Raw genomic sequence first — 20,375 nt, 5'->3', positions numbered from 1 at the left:
TGAGATAGTATAAAAGCATAATTCATTTTCATTGCTTTTCTTTTATCATTCTCAAATCATCTGCTCTAATTTCTTTCTTTCTCAAAAGCACTTACTCTCTCTCTGCAAGTTTTTACTCTTTAACAATGGCACCTGACGTCAAGATAATGTCTCAAACTGGATTTATTTATGAGAAGAACAACTTCACTGCTCTTATAAATAAGGGGATTCAACAGTCTGGTGACTAACACAAGATGATGGATTTTGTGAAGAACTGCAAACTTAACTATGTCATGCTAGAATCACCCACCATCTACTGTGAGGTTGTTGAAGAGATGTGGACAACTGATACATACAACTCAGGTGATAAGACTATCACTTTCACTATTTAAGGTAAGGAATCTTGTGTCAATAGTGACATTGTTAAAGCATGTCTCAAGATTCCTGATAATACTGTAACTTCACCACACACAGACACTGACATTATTAACATGCTTACTCCATGAACTATGCACTCTCTACTTCTAAATTAAGTGAAATTAGGAGGTTGGGTCTTAGAAAGGAATGGAGTTATTTGTGTGATGTAGTTACCAAGGTCTTTTCTGGTAAAATTAATAATTTTGATTCTGTCAATATCACTATGCTTAACATGCTTGTTACTGATAAATTTTTCAACTTTAGTGATCTTATCATAATTGAGTTGGGGTTTAAGTTAGGGGAGTTAAATAAGAGGGGTAAAAATGGTTATTATGCTAGATTTTTCATGATGCTTGCTAACCACCTCTCTGAGGAAATTGTGCTTGAGAACCCAACCAACAAACTAGATTGTTGGGTTCAAGAAAGAAGAATTATTGCAGATTTGAACAGGGAAAACCATCACAAAGAGGTGCCACTCTTCTATTTCCCTGAAATGGAAGCACCTCAGGTAAGTGAGGTAATTTCATTTGTCTCTACTCTTCCAACCTCACAAATTTCTTTGCATTCTAGTGTAGCTATGGAAACTGTGTCAATGACCCAACAACTGCCTACCCAAGCTACCAAATCCAAAATTTCAAAATCAAAGACAAAGAAAGTCCCCTCTGGTGTCTCTCAAAAGATGCCAGTTGCAAAATCCACCAAATCTAAAGAGGGGAGTGTGAAGGTGGGTAAGGTAGGTGAGGGACAGGGTGAACATAAAAGAAACCCTAAGGATAAGGTTGGAGATGTGAGTGTTTCCCAGCCTAGCCACACTGCAGTTTCCCAACAAACTGCATTGCTTAATAAGGACATAAGCTCATTGCTAGTTGCATCCTCCCAAAAGGATGTGATTATTGAACAAAGCTCTCAGCCAAGAGCACATGCCAAAAGGGTAAGGGACACAAGCTCACCCCAAACCTATACTAGAAAGAAGAAACCAAAAACCCTTGGGGATGCACAGGGTTCACACACTGTGCAAACTGGTGCTGAAGACATAGTCATTACACCTTTTCAAAGTCAGTTTGATGTGACTCCAATAAATGTGGAGTCACAGCCAAAATCTTTAGTTATAGAAGCACCTCAAACACCAAATTATCCCACAAACTCTCTGGATGTGGATATGATCAACACATCAATTCCTGATTCCCCTTCTTTAACTCTGTTGGGGAAGCCAAAATCTAGTGCAAGTGAGCATCATCTTTTGGATGATTTGTTGGCTCATTTGCCAATTCTTTCAGGAACTTTTGAGACATCTGTGCTAAAACTCTCATCAATTTGCATAGAGTCCACAATAGTCTCCACTCTGAACTCATTTATTCCTACTCTCTCGATGGATATTGTTCATCCGTCGAGTGGTGATTCTATCCCGATGGATAAGCCTAACAGCAGTTATCCGTCGGATAGTCAAACTACTAAGTCGACGGATATTCCTCATCCGTCGAGTGTCTCTGCACAGCTTCAAATTTCATCAATTATCTCAAGTGCAGAAGACTTAGTGGTAGTATAATCACTCCTAGGATTGAGGAAAGGGAGTGAACTAATTGAGAGTCTGGGTTGCTCCCAGGAAAAAGGAGAGGAAAAGAGTGAAAATATACAATCCATTTCTTCAGGATTGGAAAAAGAGAGCGTGAGGAGTCCCACCTTAGATGGTGAAGGTGAGGGTATGAGGGTGGGGAGCCAAGGTGAGACCTTGATGCAATAAAAGATAGATAATGAGAGAAATGCAGGTATAGGAGATATAAGGGTGGATGTCATTGTAAGTGAGTTAATGAATGTCCAGGATGCAGACAGGGAGGGACTATCTCAGCAACCTCAAGCTGTTATAGATTCTACCTCCCTTGATGCTGAGACATTTACTCACCCTGTTGCAGCATATCAACTTCTAGTTGAACAGTTGAATGACAATGCATAAATGATGCTCAACTTGGTGCACACCATACAGTCAATGCTAAGAGCTAAGGATGCTATCACAGCGTTGCCCTCTATAACTGGTGATGTTGATTATGAGACTGGTGGTTCAGAAGATTTCTTTGACGGTGAGCATGCAGAAAGTGGAGAAGAGCTATTGCACTTAGGGGGAGAAGCTGGCCCCAGTTCAAGGTCAAGCATGCCATCATGGGCTTTCTCCAAGAAATGTGATGAACATCACTTCAAATCTACTCTCATCCAGCTAATCAGTCAAACACAGTCTACACGTCAATCATCCACAAATGCTAGCACCAAGAAGCTTCTGCAAGCACATCTTGCTTCTCTCCAACTACATCAAATTCAAGGCTATCAACAAACTCTCAATGTCTCCACTCTTAAATAGGAAATTGGTGAACTCAAGAAAGACTTTTCTGAGAGATTGGAAGCTAGACTTCCAGGGACAACAATTATAGACATCAAGAGACAACTCAAGAAAAACTCAGATCTTGCCACCAAAGTTGATGCCTTGGACAAAAGAATGTTTGCTATGGAAGCATCTCTTACAGCAATTCATCTACACCAAGCTCAACAAAAAGACTTGCTTCAGATGCTGGTGGCTGCACAAACCTCCTCCTCTACTCATCTTGATGATAACAAAAAGGGGAGAAAGAGAGTTCTAGGAGTGAGGGGGAGCAAACAGTGATCAACATTCAAGTTAGCAAAGTAATTGTGCCTACAATTACTATCTCAAAGCCACTAGCCAAAGATAGCTTGATCTGATAAATGAAGCAACAACCAATATAAGAGCAGCTGAAAAGGAGCAGTTGAATCCAATCAACTGGGAGAAAATTGATGAGGAAATTCAAAAGAAGTTTGGGCTAGCAAAGAAGCCAGAAAAGTCAGCCATTCATCACTCTCAAGTCAGGCAAATCTCTGTGAATGAAATGAGCATGAACTATCTGGAAAGAGGACAGCCATCCTGCATCAAATCTCCAAAGGCTGAAGTACTTTTGAAGCCAAGGGTGAACTATCCAAAATAATCACTAAAGAACCCCTTGGATACAGTTTATGAGACACCAAAGCCTGATGAAAAGAAACTGTTGTCAAGATCTTTTGCCTTCTACAAGGATCCAGCTGATTCAGCTTTGAAAAGGAGAATTGCTAAAGTTTTCAGGAATGGTAAAGAAATTTGTGTGGTGGCTGGACATCCTCAATTTGCTGAAGCAAAGAGAGAAGAAAAGGCAAGACTGAAGCAAGAAAAGAAGCAAGTTGCTCTAGATGCTAAAAAGGTTAAATAAAAGAAAGAGCAGGCTGCTATCTTGGCCAAGCTACAAGCTGTGAAACCAACACAATAAATTCCTGCTCAGCTATCTGAAATCACTGAATCTCAAGATCCAAAGAAGCAAGTTGAACCACAATAAAAGAAATCTCACAGATACAAGGAAATGGTCAAAAGAACCAAAAGGAAATTGAACTTTGTTGGTAAGGAATTGGAGGATCAGTTCCCCAAGGAATCCATTCCAACTATAACTCAAGCATCAAAACCCTCAGTGGTATTTGAAGACATTAAGGTGGTGGATCCTCAAAGGAACATTCATGGTGAACCTATTGTGCCTAAGGATGAACCAATAGACTGGGAAAGTCTACCAATTTCTGACTTGAATTTGCCAATCCTTAACAAGCCAAAGAGAACAAAGTCAAGAGCAGTCAAGAAAGTGAAGTTGTCACCTCTCAAACCCATATCTCTAACCAAAGCTCAATCCAAAGTCAACAAGGGAGATTACATGTACTTATATGACATCAAGGAATTCTCTGATCTAAACCTCTATCTAGATGAACTGGAAGAAGTTAGAGGGATTGATGCCTATAGGAATCTACCTGAAAGGTTAGTTTTCAAGTATAAGGGAGGAAAGGAGATTCAATGGCCACTTCACGGGATCCTTCAAGAAAGCCAATCTGTGCTGGTAAAGGTTTATTCATCATTCAAGAAGAACTTTGGATTCAATATAACTGCAAGCAGACTTGTTCTAAAGAAGATTGAAGAACTGAGGAGTATTAGAGCTAAAGATGCACTCCCAAAGACTCTAACTATTCCTTACACAGGGAGTATAGTGCATCTAAGGCCCTACTGGCTGATGGAGTTCATGGATGACAAAGGAGTTAGAAGATTTTTCAGATTAGAAGACCAATTGAGCATCTCTAGCAATGAGACCCTTTTGGAAATGCAAGAAAAGCTAAATCCCTCTGAATATGATGAACTGGAATTCCACAGACAGCTCCAAAATCAGATAGAAGAAAACAACAGAAAGCTTGGAAAGAGATCCAGATCTTCAAGGAATTAGATTAATCTGCTCAGGCTAGAGGAGCACCTTGAAAATGACTTTGAGCTAATCTTTGTGCATTTTGTTATTTGAAGCACTATACATTTTTATCTACTTACTTTTAAAGTTGTATTTTTAGGGTATTTTGTTATCATCAAGTTTCTCTTAATTTATGGCTACAATTCCAGTAGACATAAATTGGGGGAGATTGTTGTGGATATGTTGTGAATTTGATGATTTCATTAACAAAACACCTTAGTAGATTTTACTTAGTGAAAAATGTAGCACTCGACGGATAAGGAATATAGTCCCGACGGATGACTCAATATAGTCCAGATGGATGATGATTAATTATCCATCGAGTGAGTAGCTTGTGTAATAATGAGTCTATAGCACATTTCTTCATACACCTTGTTTAGATTCTATAGTAGCACCCAAGTCATGTTGACTTTAATTAGATACGCAGAATAGGTTGATTAATTGTACATAGATGATATCTTGTAATTATGCATAAATGAAATAAAGTCAAGTACCAGATAGCTACCCGACGGATAAACAACAATGCCACTTGACGGATGATTAACAAGGCAACCCGACGGATGATCATGTACCCGACGGATAATCAATTCAAACATCTGTTGACAGTGACAACACAGTCACATGCATCGAGTGTATGCAAAAGGAATGTGGAAGCCTATTCAACTGGGTTTTAGAGAACAAAGAAGCATTGCCATTTCTATGCTATTATGAAGATATTCAAAGATGCTGGAATAGAGTAATGAAGCAGCATAGTATTAGACTTGATAGGTTTTGTTTTATTATCTTGTCTTATTACTTTGTAACCTTGGTGATATATAAATCGATAAGTAGCAAATAGAACAACAACAAGACTAAGAACATTATCTCAGAGAAACAATTATAAGCTGCATTCTTAGCATTTCTCTTTAAACTTAGTTGTTCATATTTGTAAGCAGCTGTGAGCTAATCTTGCTACATAGAGTTCTCTTGATATAATATATATCTCTGGGGGATACATTCAAATCCATCAGAAAGTTTTTAAAGACTTATGTTTTTAATTACTTGTATTTTGATTTTACTAACTTCTTATTCCGCACTTTACAAATCAAACACTTATATATTATTAAGATAGAACCTTTTTAAAACAAGAAAAAGTTTCAAGAATTCTATTCAACCCCCCTTCTGTAATTCTTGTTGCATTGTTAGGGACTAACACATGATAATCAAGATAGTAGCACTAAGTATGAGGTACTGGATCAGTGATAAATTCATAAGTCCTTCAAATATCGAAGATTTAATACTTGTGAACTTATACTAAGAATTTCTTATAACTGGGATTTCCATCTAATATGTAATAAGTAGTATCCACATTTACAAACTAGACTTGAAAAACTAATTTTATCAAGTGATTTAGTAAACGTTTCTACAGGTAACTCTTTGGCTAAAAGACATGCTCTCTAAAGAAATGTGACTTAGAGTGTTCCCCGGAGTTTTTGGAGTTGAAGTTGTTTCTTATCATAACAAGAAATCAATCTTCTTCCATGAAGTTGACAGCTTCCTGAGATGCTTCTCCTGTCACTTAAGTTGACAGCGTCCAAAGATGTTTCTCATGTATTTATTACAACTTGCATAATCTATATCTATATAGCCAAACATGTTAAGCATAATATCTTTAGAGTACAATACTCCAAGAGTTGGTAGTCCCTTAAGATATCTAAAAATCTTTTTAATAGCTCTAAGATTGAATTCTCTATGATCCACTTGGAACCTTGCACATTGGCATCTTGAGAACATTACATGTTGTTTATTTGTATTTGAATAAAAGAGTGAGCTTGACATACCTCTATAGCTTTTCGTTATACCTGAGTTGCACTGATCAAGTTTTAGTAGTTTTATCATTCTTTTGGTTTACTTGTTCTCCTAAAAAATTATTTTTTTGGCTTGCTTGTAGTAATTCCAGATAGAATTGCAACTTTTCCAACACGCTCCTCCATACCTACTCTGCAATTACTTAGCAAATAACTTGCACAAATTTTTTTTAGTAGACCAACATATAATATTATCATGATATCACTACACATATATAACATTATGTTTGTGCCTAGTGATAAGAAGAGTTCTTTATATGACAACTCTACTAGTTCATATTTAACTGCAAATTCAGTTAGAGTGTTATACCATGTCCTTGACGATTTATTGAGTAAGATACTTGTTCATACCAACCTAAAGTGAGCTTGTGAAGAAGAGATATACATAGCACAATTGATCTGCAACTGTAAAGTCCATGAACTGTTGCGCATTAACTTATTCTTTTGAATCACCAAACAGGAGTTCACTTGTTCACATTCACCAGATAGATATTGAAGTTTGAATGTACATCAGGTGCCAGATATGTCATAATATCTTTAAGTCTCGTCACTGCTGCTTTCTGTTAGATACTGCTTTCAGATAATAAACTAGCATCCAATTTGGCCTTGTCTCTCGTAACAATGCCATTGTCATTCAGTTTTAACTTCTGTTATCCTTGTACCAATTACAAAATTATCATTTGGTTTGGATATCAGCTTCCCTACAATCGGCTTTCTAACTGATTGAGTTCATTTTGCTTTGTAATCACCCAATCCGAATCTATCAGAGCTCCTGTAACTTTTTTAGTTTCTTCTTCGGATAGAAAACTAGAGAAAATAATCATTCATGCTCAGTAGCCTTGGTAATCATTACTCCACCATCTAGATCACTTAAGAACTAGACTCTAAGAATGGTCTTGATATCAAACCCTTTTTCTCAGCAGATATGTTCTTGTTGTGTCCTCTTGATTTTCAATATGGTGTTGTGTCTGATTAGTTGATCTATCTTTTGCTCCCCTTAAGCTGTTGCTGGGATTACCTGAAAATCCTTATCCTTTCTGTGTGGCTTCATTGAAGTACTACGTTGTGTAGTTACACTACCATTCCACTAATTGGATATGAATTATCATTGCCAGTATTTTCACCTTTAACAGCTTGGAGCATGATGTTGTTGATCTGTGCACTTAGAATATCTATCACCTTCTGTTGATCAACCACAAATGCCCTGTAGGTTGTAGACCACTGAGTAGCCATGAAAAATATTCTTACTAGTCTTAGCTGTGAATGCCAAGATCTTCAAACAACTGAAAGCATTTCATTGTTTGCTTCTATAGAGCATTCTCTCCAAACATTTTCAGGTTATCCAGTGTTTTCTTCTGGTTGCCATTAACTCATTAGTGGTCTTCATGTATACATCATGATCAAAGCCTGATCTTACTTGTAGCAAACTGTATTGACTGATCCAGCCCATTGATATTTAGAAAGTCTTGATATAATTAACATTGTCCTTGTTGCTTTAATCAAGTTCCGGTTATTTCTTCGTACCACTCCATTCTGACACGGAGTTCCCAGTGCTGAATATATCTCAAAACATTCTTGTTGTTGCATATATTAATCAGAACTACTTCTTGAATTCAGTCCCATTATCTGACCACAAGATCATTTCTATTATAGTTGCTTCCAGCTTGAACTTCTTTGATGTGATCAATCACCATATGTGATGTCTTGTCTTTAGAATGCACGAACAACAACTTTGTGTTAAGAGTTGTCATCAATCATCACTAAGGTATATCTTTACTTTGATGAAGACATGACATTGACTGGTCCATAGAGATTCATTTGTACCATCTGAAGCGGCTCAGTAATGTTAACCATATATTTACTTCGGTGTGATGTTGTCTTTGACTTTTTTTCTGACATGCCTCACATATTTCATCCTTTTGAATTCCAGATGAGGAAGTCCTCTCACTAATCTCTTTTTATAAAAGAGTTCCTTGTGTTTATGTTCAAGGGTGAGAGCTTCTAATGCCATAGCTAAACTTTTGTCCGATGAAGCTTTACAGTAGAAACCATTGACTTTACCTTTTCCTGAGATTTTAGGTTAGCTACGAGCATATCATTTCCTTACTCTAAGAAGAGCAAGCTTCACAACCTTCCTGCCTTAGATGAAACACTACTCCTTCATAGAATTGACATTTTGTCCTTTCTTGAAGAACCGTCTGATAAGAGGATGTGTGCCTTGATTCTCCAGCTAGAAAGATGCTTCTAATTATTTTCAGTGACACCAATGATTAGTTGTTATCAGTGATACCAATTGTTAAATCCATGATGACATTTCTTTTACTACACAGCTTTGTCCCGTAATGTAAACCTTTGTTGTCATCTCCAAAGATTATTTACGGAATATATTTTGTCAATCACATGTGACTGTGAGGCTCTTTCTTTGATCATATGCCTTGAGTATAAATTACCAAGAATATATATGAATCAATTAACCTGTTATATCCCGCACTCATAAATGGATTAACAGTTCTTGGTACCCAACTTATCAGTTTGGATCCAGATGGATTAGAGATTTTTCTTTTAATAGTGATAATAACAACTTCAACCTTATCATGCTAATTCTTATCTTTGACTGACCATTTTCTCCATTTTAATACCCTTGACAAATCTGTCTCTAGGCTTGGAGAAGGATGGTTCCAACCTTACATGAGGAGGACTAGCAGTCTTTTCTTTATTATAATTCTTAAACATGATTTTTCTACAATTATTGCAAGTACTAAGAGATGCATTAATGACATTGAAATAAGTAAGCATTGTATTAAGAATACATGACATTCATTCAGAAACATTACACATAAGAATTAAGCAATATAGGCTTGATATGGAATAAAAAGAATTAACAAATAAATGACTAATTCTATCTAATCTAACCCTGTTGTTGTATGATATCTACTGTCTCTATCTAACTTATAAAACTTATATACCTTAACAAACAATTCAGATAAAATGAGCAAATCATATTATAATAGGGAAACGGAATATGAGCTTTAAACAAAGGTCTTATATGCTTGGAAAATATATATCTCACTTAAGAAATAAATCATATTCAACAAATATTAAAACAATTATTTAAGATCATCTAAAGTATCATGCACAAGTTAAACATCATTCCTAGTTGCCAGAAAAATATTCTAGAGAACTAGTTCAACATTATCTATGTATGATGTTATCATGCTTGTGCGAGTGTTAAAAATTTAAACACTAGGATCTTAGCATGCATTGAATATTGAGAGCAAAATATTGTAGTGGTTCAAGAAATTGAACCTGGGATATGTGAGTTGGATCATCTTCAGAGATTGCTGTGAAAGCAAGATATTTATAATCTTCCATCTCGTCATCTGATCCATCCCAACTCTTTCCCTATGCATTATAAGTTTTGACTGGCTGTTTCTTTAAGAAAATATTCCACCTTTGTCTCAACATGTCAACTGAGTCCCTACTCATCATTGTTTGTCAAGCTTCTTGTTCTGTTGTAGCACACCCCTGATAGTTACTTGTCACATATTTATTATCATAACTGTAGCTATCAATCTTGTTTACATCCCCATCTCATTCTTGTAACCACCTCTTAAACTTAATCTTTAAGAGTCTCTGTTTCAAAATAGATAGTCTTGATCCTTGGATATAGCTTATGTACTCCTTGTGAATCTGATGCGACTAAACTTTCCTGACATGTAAAACACTAGGTTGTCGTCTAGTCCCTCAAGTATTCTTAAAGTGTACAAGTCACTTTCATATACCTGAGCTTCCTCTCATTCAACAATCAGTAACTCTTCTATTTTGTTCTGAGGTTCCAACTTCAATGCCTGTAACTGAGATGTTTGCATGTCCACACTATTCTCTCTAACCTCCTCGCTTCCTTTCTTTATGATCTCTTTGATTCCCGGATAAATGTAGCATTGGTACAAACCATTGTGTGACTATATAATTCAGAATCATTAGAGTTATCTTAAAATCTCTGAGAAAAATTATACCCGTAGAAATTTCATTCATTTCCCGCATCTGAAAATCCAGTGGTATCCTATGGAGTAAGCCTTTGAGGAATAAGAAAACTATTAACTTCAATTTCCCTACTCGGGAATTTTTTGTCTGAAAAGCACATGGTCTTCATTTTCTTCAAAAGATTAAAATCATCTTTAATGCTCGGAGGAATCTTGAGTCTACCAGTCCTTTGAGAACCTTTGGCTAAGTCCAAATTATTTAAAATTCAAAAATCTCAAGTGTTGACAATTTTTGAAAATTAAAAAATCCGAAAATATGAGAACTTGACTGTTTGGGCTAACACACTGGATCTGATCTGTATATCGATTAACAGGATCTGATACCAATTGTTAGGTCCCAAAGTATCGTAGAAGGGGGGTTGAATATGATGCTCACTAAATAAAAAAATTCTTTCGTATCTTTTGCGGATAAATATTTAGTGTTTAATTAGTGGTTCCATGTTCTTGAGGTGAATAGTATTTAGGACATTGATAATAAAGAACATAAGATATTCGGGGAAGTATATATTCATATATAAATCCTCAGGGGTGTTGCTACACTCCGGTAAATGAATTAACCAGCTACAATCCAAGAATAACAATGTTCTTGCTTCTACAAAGATTCACAAATCAAATCCTATACAAAATCTATAATTGTTTATCCAAGAATTTAATTACCGGATAACGATTATAATGCCCCTAAATGATATACAAGATTTAAACCGGGCATTATAACATTTCTTTGGTGAGAAGTTTAACAGATATTCAATATGTTTGAGAATCTCTGTATCTCTTTATTTCTTGTTTTATCATCTCTCGTTGGAGAAGAATATAAACAAAATAACTACAAGTGATTAATATTCTTCTGTTGCTTGTGTAGACTTTATATCAAAAAGAATTACGTGGCTAAATATTTACCACATAAATCAATTGATTAATTCAACAAAGTTGTGACTGAGAGTTGACTTGCGTCCCTGAGATGTTCACTTCTTTACTTGCGTGTACTAGGAGTAGTTTAGCACTTAGATTAATTCTTCGTATTCTTGCTGGCGATTAGATGGGCTCCTTGGCATCCTCTCTTGTGACTAGAAGGAAGAGAAACACATCTGATTTGCCTTACTCCCTAAGTTGTGACCCACAGCTCACTTGAGAGCTAAGTTGCGATTCTTTGAGGATCCTAGAATCTAACTTGCGAGTACTAGTGACCTTGGAGAGTGTAAGTTACGAATAGAGACCTCCCTTGGGGCCTTGAATTGCGACCTAGACTTTTTTGAAGGATGACTTGCGAGCACTACGCCATAAGTGGGCTACTGTAATGCAAGTGTTACAAGCAGCGTTACATTAGCTAAGAATTTTTTTTACTATTGTAACATCTCTCGATTAGTGTTACAATAGCTATAAATCTAGTGTTGCATAGTAATGCTGGTGTTGCACAACATGTAACACCAACACCTGATGTTACATTAATTATTTTTTGATTTTTAAAACTATTAAAGTGAAACTATAACCATAAATTTGTATTAAAATTAGATTTGGTTTATTAATGATTCAATAATGTAACATATAATATATTATAAACTACAAATTTTATTTAAACATAAATACAAAGTTGAATTTTATTATTTTCTATTTAATAAATAATATTTTGTTAAAAATAATAATTTAATAGTTAAAATGAAAATGTAAAATATAAAAAAAAATACACAGATTACGAGGTGAATTATTGGGCGGTAGATTTCCCCCTAAATGGAAAACACACCGAGTAAAAACACAATCCGTCTGTTGTGTGGCATTTATGACATTTTATTACGCTCCGTAAAGCTTTGAATTGGTGTATTTGTACTCAAGTTGTTGGTATTTTAATGTGTTTCTAGTATTTTTACATTTTCAGGCATTCTCCAGGTAATCAAGTGAATTAGCATGGTTTAGTGCTAATTTGGTGTTAGGATGGTGTTGAAATAAAAGCTCGTGGAAAACCACCTCAAATCAGCCAGGAAAAGAAGAAGTCAGAATTTTATCCAGGGAGTCAGCGCGCCCGCGCTGTGATAGCGTGTGCCCGCGCCCAAAGATCAGAAGCTCAACGCACCCACACTGTTGAAGCGCACAGCCGCGCCAGGTCGGGGTAGCAGAATTCTATTTCTACTAGGATTTTGATTTTTAAGAATTTGAAGCCCTGGTCAATTCTACAGCACACATATATATAAATAAAGACGTTTTGCATAAGAGAGACGTACAAAAGCTAAGAAAAAGGAGTAAGAAGACCGGAGAGCATAATTCAACCAAAGCGAAGAAGATCTAATTTATTCTTGTGATTCTTTGTTTAAGTTGTAACGTTGGATGCTAGTTTTCTTATTCTTGAACCTTTACTTATGTTTCGTACTTGGTTTTATTAAGTATAAATACTACGTTTATTATACCATGCTTTCATTGGAACCCATGTTGATGATAAATTCGATAATGGGCTAATCGTTATCGTGGGATTCTAGCAGATTTATTTATGGATTTCTTTAGTTGATTTATTTTGATGCCTTAATGTGTGGTGATTGTATGATAACCTAGTATTGGTTGTGCTTATTCGTCTTATAAGCATCGCGAATTTATAAGATAGTGTGTTAATTCTTAATGAAGCGAAAGTGAATTTAAGGATTTAGAACTTGCCCTGCTAGCATAGGTTCATGTGTTATTATTATACATGATTTATAGGTAATTTGAATCATCTTACTTTCCCTATGTAATCATGATAGATAACTTGTGCATTAAACCGTTATGTTGTCAAATCCTATAGACATATAGGGTCTCAATATAATTGGTGTATATTCAGCTTCTATCTCTTTTGTGGATGTCTGGTAGTATGGTATACGTACAACGAAAGTTGGCGTTTATCAGTTTCGTGTTATCTGATTAGTGTCATTACCATTACATGCTAAGGTTAAGAATGAAAAGGCTATTGAATGAAGTATTTAATGAATTTAGAATCCCATGTTTGTCATATATATTAACTCAACCATTCTTATTCTCTTAGTTATAATTGTTAGCTTAAGTTCAGTTAAAAACAATCTCAATTTGTTAATCGTCTTAGCATTGAATAATAATCATACCATTATTGCATAGATACATTGACTGAAACTACAAACTTGATTCTCTGTGGGAACGAACTAGAAGATATTCTATATTACTTGTGAACGCGTATACTTGCGTGAATTTTAGCACGTGTTTAGCGACTAATAAGTTTTTGGCCGCTGTCGGGGAATTCAGTGTTAATTTTTAGTTTATGTGTTTGTCATCAGTGGTCGTTAAAGTTCATTGACTCAGACATTATTATTTATCTCTTTCCTTGTCTTATTTCAGGTACTCTGGCGAGCGTGTATGCATACGTGTTCGTGGGCTCGAAAGAGAACTCTGGATCAAGCCGAGGAAGGAGCTGTAGTGATTCGAAGGGAAGTTTTTGAGGATGAAGAGAAGGTAGAAGAAGAATAGAAAGTCGAGGAACCAGCTTTAGTAGTAATGGGAGATTAAGCAGAAATTTCTAAGGCTTTGATGGATGATAAGTGGATTTTATATCCACTTGGAATGCTTTATTACAAGCTTAAATTGGTGTTTTGGACTCAAGTTATTGGTATTTTGATGTGTTTTTGTGTTATTGCATTTCAGGTATCAGTTAAATGAAGAAAAGAGCTTTTAAAGGAAATATGATGAAAAGTGATCAGAATTGGAAGCCAAGGCCATTATCAAGTTGTAGAGAATCTCGTTAGCTTTGCGTGGGCAGTTGAATCGCCTAATTCTGACGAGTAGAACTCAAGTTATGGCCAAAACAAGATTCATCAGAATATTTTCCCAGTCAGTAGCTGAGCGCCCGCTCAGAGAGCTGAGCGCCCGCTTAGGAGAGCTGAGCGGCCGCTCAGGGTGCGACTGGTCGCTGATTTCGCTGAAAAAGCCTTTTTTGAGTGGAATTTGACGATTTTAAGGGTCCAGGTCCACTAGGGGCGTATATATACTTAAAAAAAGGGTTTTCATCATCCGAGAAGATTAGGGTACCAAGGAGAAGACCTAGAAGCACAGAACAACTCCCAAAAAGAAGATCTTGTTTTCAACTTGTGATTCTTTGAATTAGTTATAACTTTGGATGCTCGTTTTCGTTCTTGTTGAACCTAGATCTCGTTTATTCGTACTTTAATTATTATTCAGTTTATTAAGACCTTATTTATACCATGCTTTCATTGGAACCCATGGTGATGATGAGTTCGATTATGGGCTAATCGTTGTCATGGGGTTCTAGCGGAATTACTTCTGGATTTCTATAGTTAATTGTTTCGATATCTTGGTGTGTGGTGATTGATTGATATCCTAGTATTGGTTGTGCTTATTCGTCTTATGTGTGTAGCTAACATATAAGATAGCGTGTTAATCTCTATTGAAGCGACAGTGAATATAGAGGTTTAGAACTTGCCATGCTAGCATAGGTTCATGTATTTGTTATGCATGATTCGTAGGTAACTCTAACCGTTTTACTTGCCCTATGTAATCAAGATAGATAACTTGTGCTTAAACCGTTATGTTGTCAAATTCTATAGACATATAGGGTCTCAATATAATTGGTGCCTATTCAGCTTCTATCTCTTTTGTGGATGTCTGGTAGAATGGTACTCGTGCAATGAAAGTTGGCGTTTATCAGTTTCGTGTTATCTGTTAGTGTCATCACCATCACATGCTAAGGTTAAGAACAATAAGGCTATTGAATGAAGTATTTAATAAAGTTAGGATCCCATGTTTGTCATATATAGTAATTCAACCTCAATTCTCTTAGTTAATGTTATTTAGTATAATCTCTTAGTTTAATAAAAACCCAATTTGTTATTTGTCTTAGCATTGAGCGATAACCATACATTGTTGCATAGGTGCATAAATTGAACTTAACCTAAACCAGTCTCTGTGGGAACGAATCTGATTTATATCTTATACTACTTGCGAACGTGTATACTTGCGTGAATATTAGTGCGTGTTTTCGCCCTAACAAGTTTTTGGCGCCGCTGCCGGGGACTCGGTGTTAATTTTTAGTTTATGTGCTTGTCATCCGTGGTCGTTAAAGTTCACTGACTCGGATTCTTTTACTTTCACAGTTTATTTGTTTGTGTTTCAGGTACTCATTACAATGGGAGATCCAACAGCACGAACGAAAGTCTTGATGGATTTTTCTCAACCCAAGATCAATGACATTCAATCTAGCATTGTCCAGCCAGCTATCACAGCTAATACCTTTGAGATCAAGCCTGGCATAATTCAGTGGGTGCAGAATTCAATCCAGTTTGGGGGTTCTTCAACGGAAGATCCCAATATGCACATTAGGGATTTCATTAAGATCTGCGACACCTTCAAGTTCAACGGTGTTTCTGAAGATGCTGTGAAGCTGAGACTGTTCCCATTCTCTCTGAGGGACAAGGCTAAGAGCTGGTTACACTCTCTACCAGCTGGTTCGATTACTACTTGGGAGGATCTTGCTCAGAAATTCCTTACTAAATTCTTCCCTATGGCGAAGACAGCTGCAATGAGGAACGCTATTACTCAATTTGTCCAGCAAACGGGAGAATCGCTATGTGAAGCTTGGGAGCGCTACAAGGAGATGCTTAGGAAGTGTCCTCATCATGGAATTCCTGATTGGATGATCATCACTTGTTTTTATAATGGGTTGGGAGCACAGTCCAAACCCATGCTCGATGCAGCATCAGGCGGAGCATTATGGGCAAAGAGCTATAAGGAAGCTTATGATCTAATTGAACTGATGGCTGCTAATGAATATCAGTATCCAACCCAGAGATGTCCACAGGGCAAGGTAGCAGGAGTACTTGAGGTGGATACAGCTACGACTATCACTGCTCAACTAAAGGCGTTATCTATGAAGATCGATTCTCTGGCTAACTATGGTGTTAAGCAGATAACCAGTGTTTGTGAGCCGTGTGCAGGTCCGCATGCGACAGAGCAATATGCTATATCTAGTGACTCAGCTCAGTTTGTGAGCAACTTTCAGAGATCGCAGCAGCCAGTTCCTGCCACTTATTATCCTGACAACTGGAATCATCCTAACTTCAGCTAGAGCAACAATCAGAATGCGATGCAACAGCCGTTCCAGCAGTTTGCAAATAAGCTATTTAACCCTCCTGGTTTTCAGCAACAATTTACACCAAGACAACAACTCCAACTTCAACAACAAACTAATGATGCAGGTCTATCTTCGAATGAAAAATATGAATTGGAGGAGTTAAGGCTTATGTGCAAAAACCAGGCTCTTATATGCCAAAGCCAGGCTATTTCTATCAAGACTCTGGAGAACCAAATAGGGCAAATTGCTAATGCCTTATTGAATCGACCACCAGGAATGCTTTCTAGTGATATAGAAGCCAATCCAGGCAAGAGGGAAGTTGAAGAACGGGTGAACGCCATCACCTTAAGGTCTGGAAAGGTTACAAGCTCCCAAATTCAGCAAGACGAAGAGCCTGAAAAGTCTCAAGTTCCAGAATCTGAAGTTTTAGCTGAAGAAGATGTGCAGAAGGAAGTAGAGGTCGAACCAAGGAAGACTACTGTGGAACACACTCCTCCTGAGGGTAATACAGGGGAGAAACAGATTTATCCTCCACCTCCTTTTCCTAAAAGGCTGCAGAAGAAAAAGCTGGATAAGCAGTTTGAGAAGTTTCTGAAGGTGTTCAAGAAACTTCATATCAACATACCTTTCGCTGAAGCTCTTGAATAGATGCCTAGCTATGCGAGGTTTATGAAAGGTATTCTATCTCGGAAAGTGAAGCTCGATGATTTAGAGACCGTTGCTCTAACAGAGGAATGCAGTGCTGTGCTATAACAGAAGTTGCCTCCGAAGCTTAAAGATCCTGGAAGTTTCACTATTCCTTGCACCATCGGAAACTTATCGTTCGACAAGTGTTTATGTGATTTAGGAGCTAGCATCAATCTGATGCCCTTATCTATCTTCAAGAAGCTTGGTCTGCCTGAGCCGAAACCAACATACATGTCATTGCAACTAGCTGACCATTCCATCGTTTATCCACGAGGTATAGTGGAGGATGTCTTGGTCAAGGTGGATAAACTCTTCTTCCCTGCTGACTTTGTAATTCTTGATTTTGAGGAAGATAAGAAGATTCCTATAATCTTGGGAAGACCATTCTTGGCTACAGGCCGAACTATGATCGATGTGCAAAAAGGAGAGCTTACGATGAAGGTTCATGATCAGAAGGTCACTTTCAATGTGTTCAAGGAAATAAAGTTACCCACAGCTAAAGAGGAGTGCTTTAAAATAGAGCAAATTCAGGTTTTGAATGCACCTCCGTGGAAGAGGAAGTTGGATATGCCATTCGATTCTCTTGGGTTAGCAGAGCTGAAAATTTCTCAGGAGCGTTTTGAACCATTTACTCAAGAAGCTCCCATACTTGAGCTCAATCGATAGCCAGATCACTTGAGTTATTCATTCTTAGGTGCACCCCCTGACAAGGGGTTGGGATATATCTTTGATGATGTAGAAGGTAGCCGAACGGATCCTCCAGTGCCTATAGAGGGTTCTTCTCATGTGCAGCAGGTAGTTGATAGGACTGGTGTTGGTGATGAGCAGTACAGGCGAGTAATTAGGCGTATGGAAGCCATGCACGACATTCACCGTCATTTTGCTGAAGATTTGACACACGCTTTCGGTACTATTTTCCAAGACACTAGTGGCGAGGTTGATTGGCCACCTGATCCTCCACCCGACGAGGGTGAATCTCCCGCTAATTAGGTATGCCTGAAATCCTTATTATTGCCTTTAATGAGGACATTGAAAATTTTAAGTTTGGGGGTGATAATGTAAGGATTAGTAGTGTGTGTCCATATAGATTCATATAGATTCATGTTGCATGTTTAGTTATAGTTCATTCATATTTTTGTATGATTGTTCATTTAGGACATATTTGTTTGTTTTTATGTGATTTCATATAGTTACATTTGCATGCATATTTAGCATGATCCCTTAAGATGAACTATGATATTTGATAAGTTGATGTTGATTTGAGTGTGGTGATGAGGAACAGAGGGATGTTTAAGTCGTAATGAATTGATTTGCATGACAGAAATAAATATTTTCACAAAGTCATATAGGATTGCTTTTGATGTAGATCATGATCATACTTGTTTGTTGTTGAGATTTAATCACTTGGTTATATTTAGAATTTGTGATATTCTCGTAATGACGTAAAAACACTGATTTTTTTTATCTGGAGAAAAACTTGGATTTCATTGCTAGTTGTTGTAAGGCTAGTAGTCGGCTCATATTTTTATGAGTAGTCTAGGGTTGAATGAGATGGAGCGAAACACACTCAATCAGAAATTTTTGAAAAAAAAGGAAAAAAAGAGAAAAAAAAAGAAAGAAAAAAGGTATGTGTTTATGCATAATTGATCAAGAGTGAGCTCTTTAATACTCGAGTTATTAAGTTCTAGGGGAATTTGTGCCTAGTGACCTAAGGCTTTTATAGTCTGGGATCCGCTAACCTAACGCTCGCTACATGGGTATTATTGTATAAGTCTTTTGGGACCTCATTCATTGCACGATCAAATAAGCATCTTTGTTATGTGTTCAATAATAGTGTGAATCCTTGTATAACTCTAGTAGAAAGGAGGTGTTGTGAGTCATAATGCGTTTATTGTCTATTATATTTATAAACTTTTGATTGTTTTGATGATAGATAAGTTATGCGTATTGATCTAGTATCGAGAGTATATCTGTTAAGCATCCACACACGCATATTTCTGGTTTGTGAGTTGGTTTGTGGAATTTATTCGAGCTCTGTTTAAAGTCATTGCATTCTTAGAGGCATTGGCTTATTCATTTGGTTATGGTTATTCTGAGGGGATCGATTGCATTATCATTTAGTTGCATTCACGTAGTTGCATTCATCCATTAGGTTTATTTTGTAGTTTTGAGTCTGTTTATGCTTGAGGACAAGCATCGATTCAAGTTTGGGGGTGTGATAAGTGGATTTTATATCCACTTTAAATGCTTTATTACAAGCTTAAATTGGTGTTTTGGACTCAAGTTGTTGGTATTTTGATGTGTTTTTGTGTTATTGCATTTTAGGTATCAGTTAAATGAAGAAAAGAGCTTTTAAAGGAAATATGATGAAAAGTGATCAGAATTGGAAGCCAAGGCCATTGTCAAGTTGTAGAGAATCTCGTTAGCTTCGCGTGGGCAGTTGAATCGCCTAATTCTGACGAGTAGAACTCAAGTTATGGCCAAAACAAGATTCATCAGAATATTTTCCCAGTCAGCTCTCTGAGCGCCCGCTCAGCAGAGCTGAGCGCCCGCTCAGAGAGCTGAGCGGCTGGTCGCTGATTTCGCTGAAAAAGCCTTTTTTGAGTGGAATTTGACGATTTTAAGGGTCCAGATCCACTAGGGGCGTATATATACTTAAAAAAGGGTTTTCATCATCCGGGAAGATTAGGATACCAAGGAGAAGACCTAGAAGCACAGAACAACTCCGAAAAAGAAGATCTTGTTTTCAACTTGTGATTATTTGAATTAGTTGTAACTTTGGATGCTCGTTTTCGTTCTTATTGAACCTAGATCTCGTTTATTCGTACTTTAATTATTATTCAGTTTATTAAGACCTTGTTTATACCATGCTTTCATTGGAACCCATGGTGACGATGAGTTCGATTATGGGCTAATCGTTGTCATGGGGTTCTAGCGGAATTACTTCTGGATTTCTATAGTTAATTGTTTCGATATCTTGGTGTGTGGTGATTGATTGATATCCTAGTATTGGTTGTGCTTA

At 36.9% G+C, this 20,375-nt stretch overlaps 1 non-coding gene across 1 annotated transcript; it reads right to left on the bottom strand.

Moving 5' to 3' along the window:
* Positions 1–16,111: 16,111 nt before the first annotated feature.
* Positions 16,112–16,218, bottom strand: LOC141701232 (small nucleolar RNA R71). Its single transcript, XR_012566721.1, has one exon. It is a non-coding gene; the product is annotated as a small nucleolar RNA R71 (small nucleolar RNA).
* Between the last annotated feature and the right edge of the window lie 4,157 nt (positions 16,219–20,375).

The sequence above is a fragment of the Apium graveolens genome, unplaced genomic scaffold (genome assembly GCF_009905375.1).
Source record: "Apium graveolens cultivar Ventura unplaced genomic scaffold, ASM990537v1 ctg3611, whole genome shotgun sequence".
NCBI classification, from domain to species: domain Eukaryota; kingdom Viridiplantae; phylum Streptophyta; class Magnoliopsida; order Apiales; family Apiaceae; genus Apium; species Apium graveolens.
Note: the sequence above shows the minus strand (reverse complement) of the source record. Positions and strands in the feature narration are given on the sequence as shown.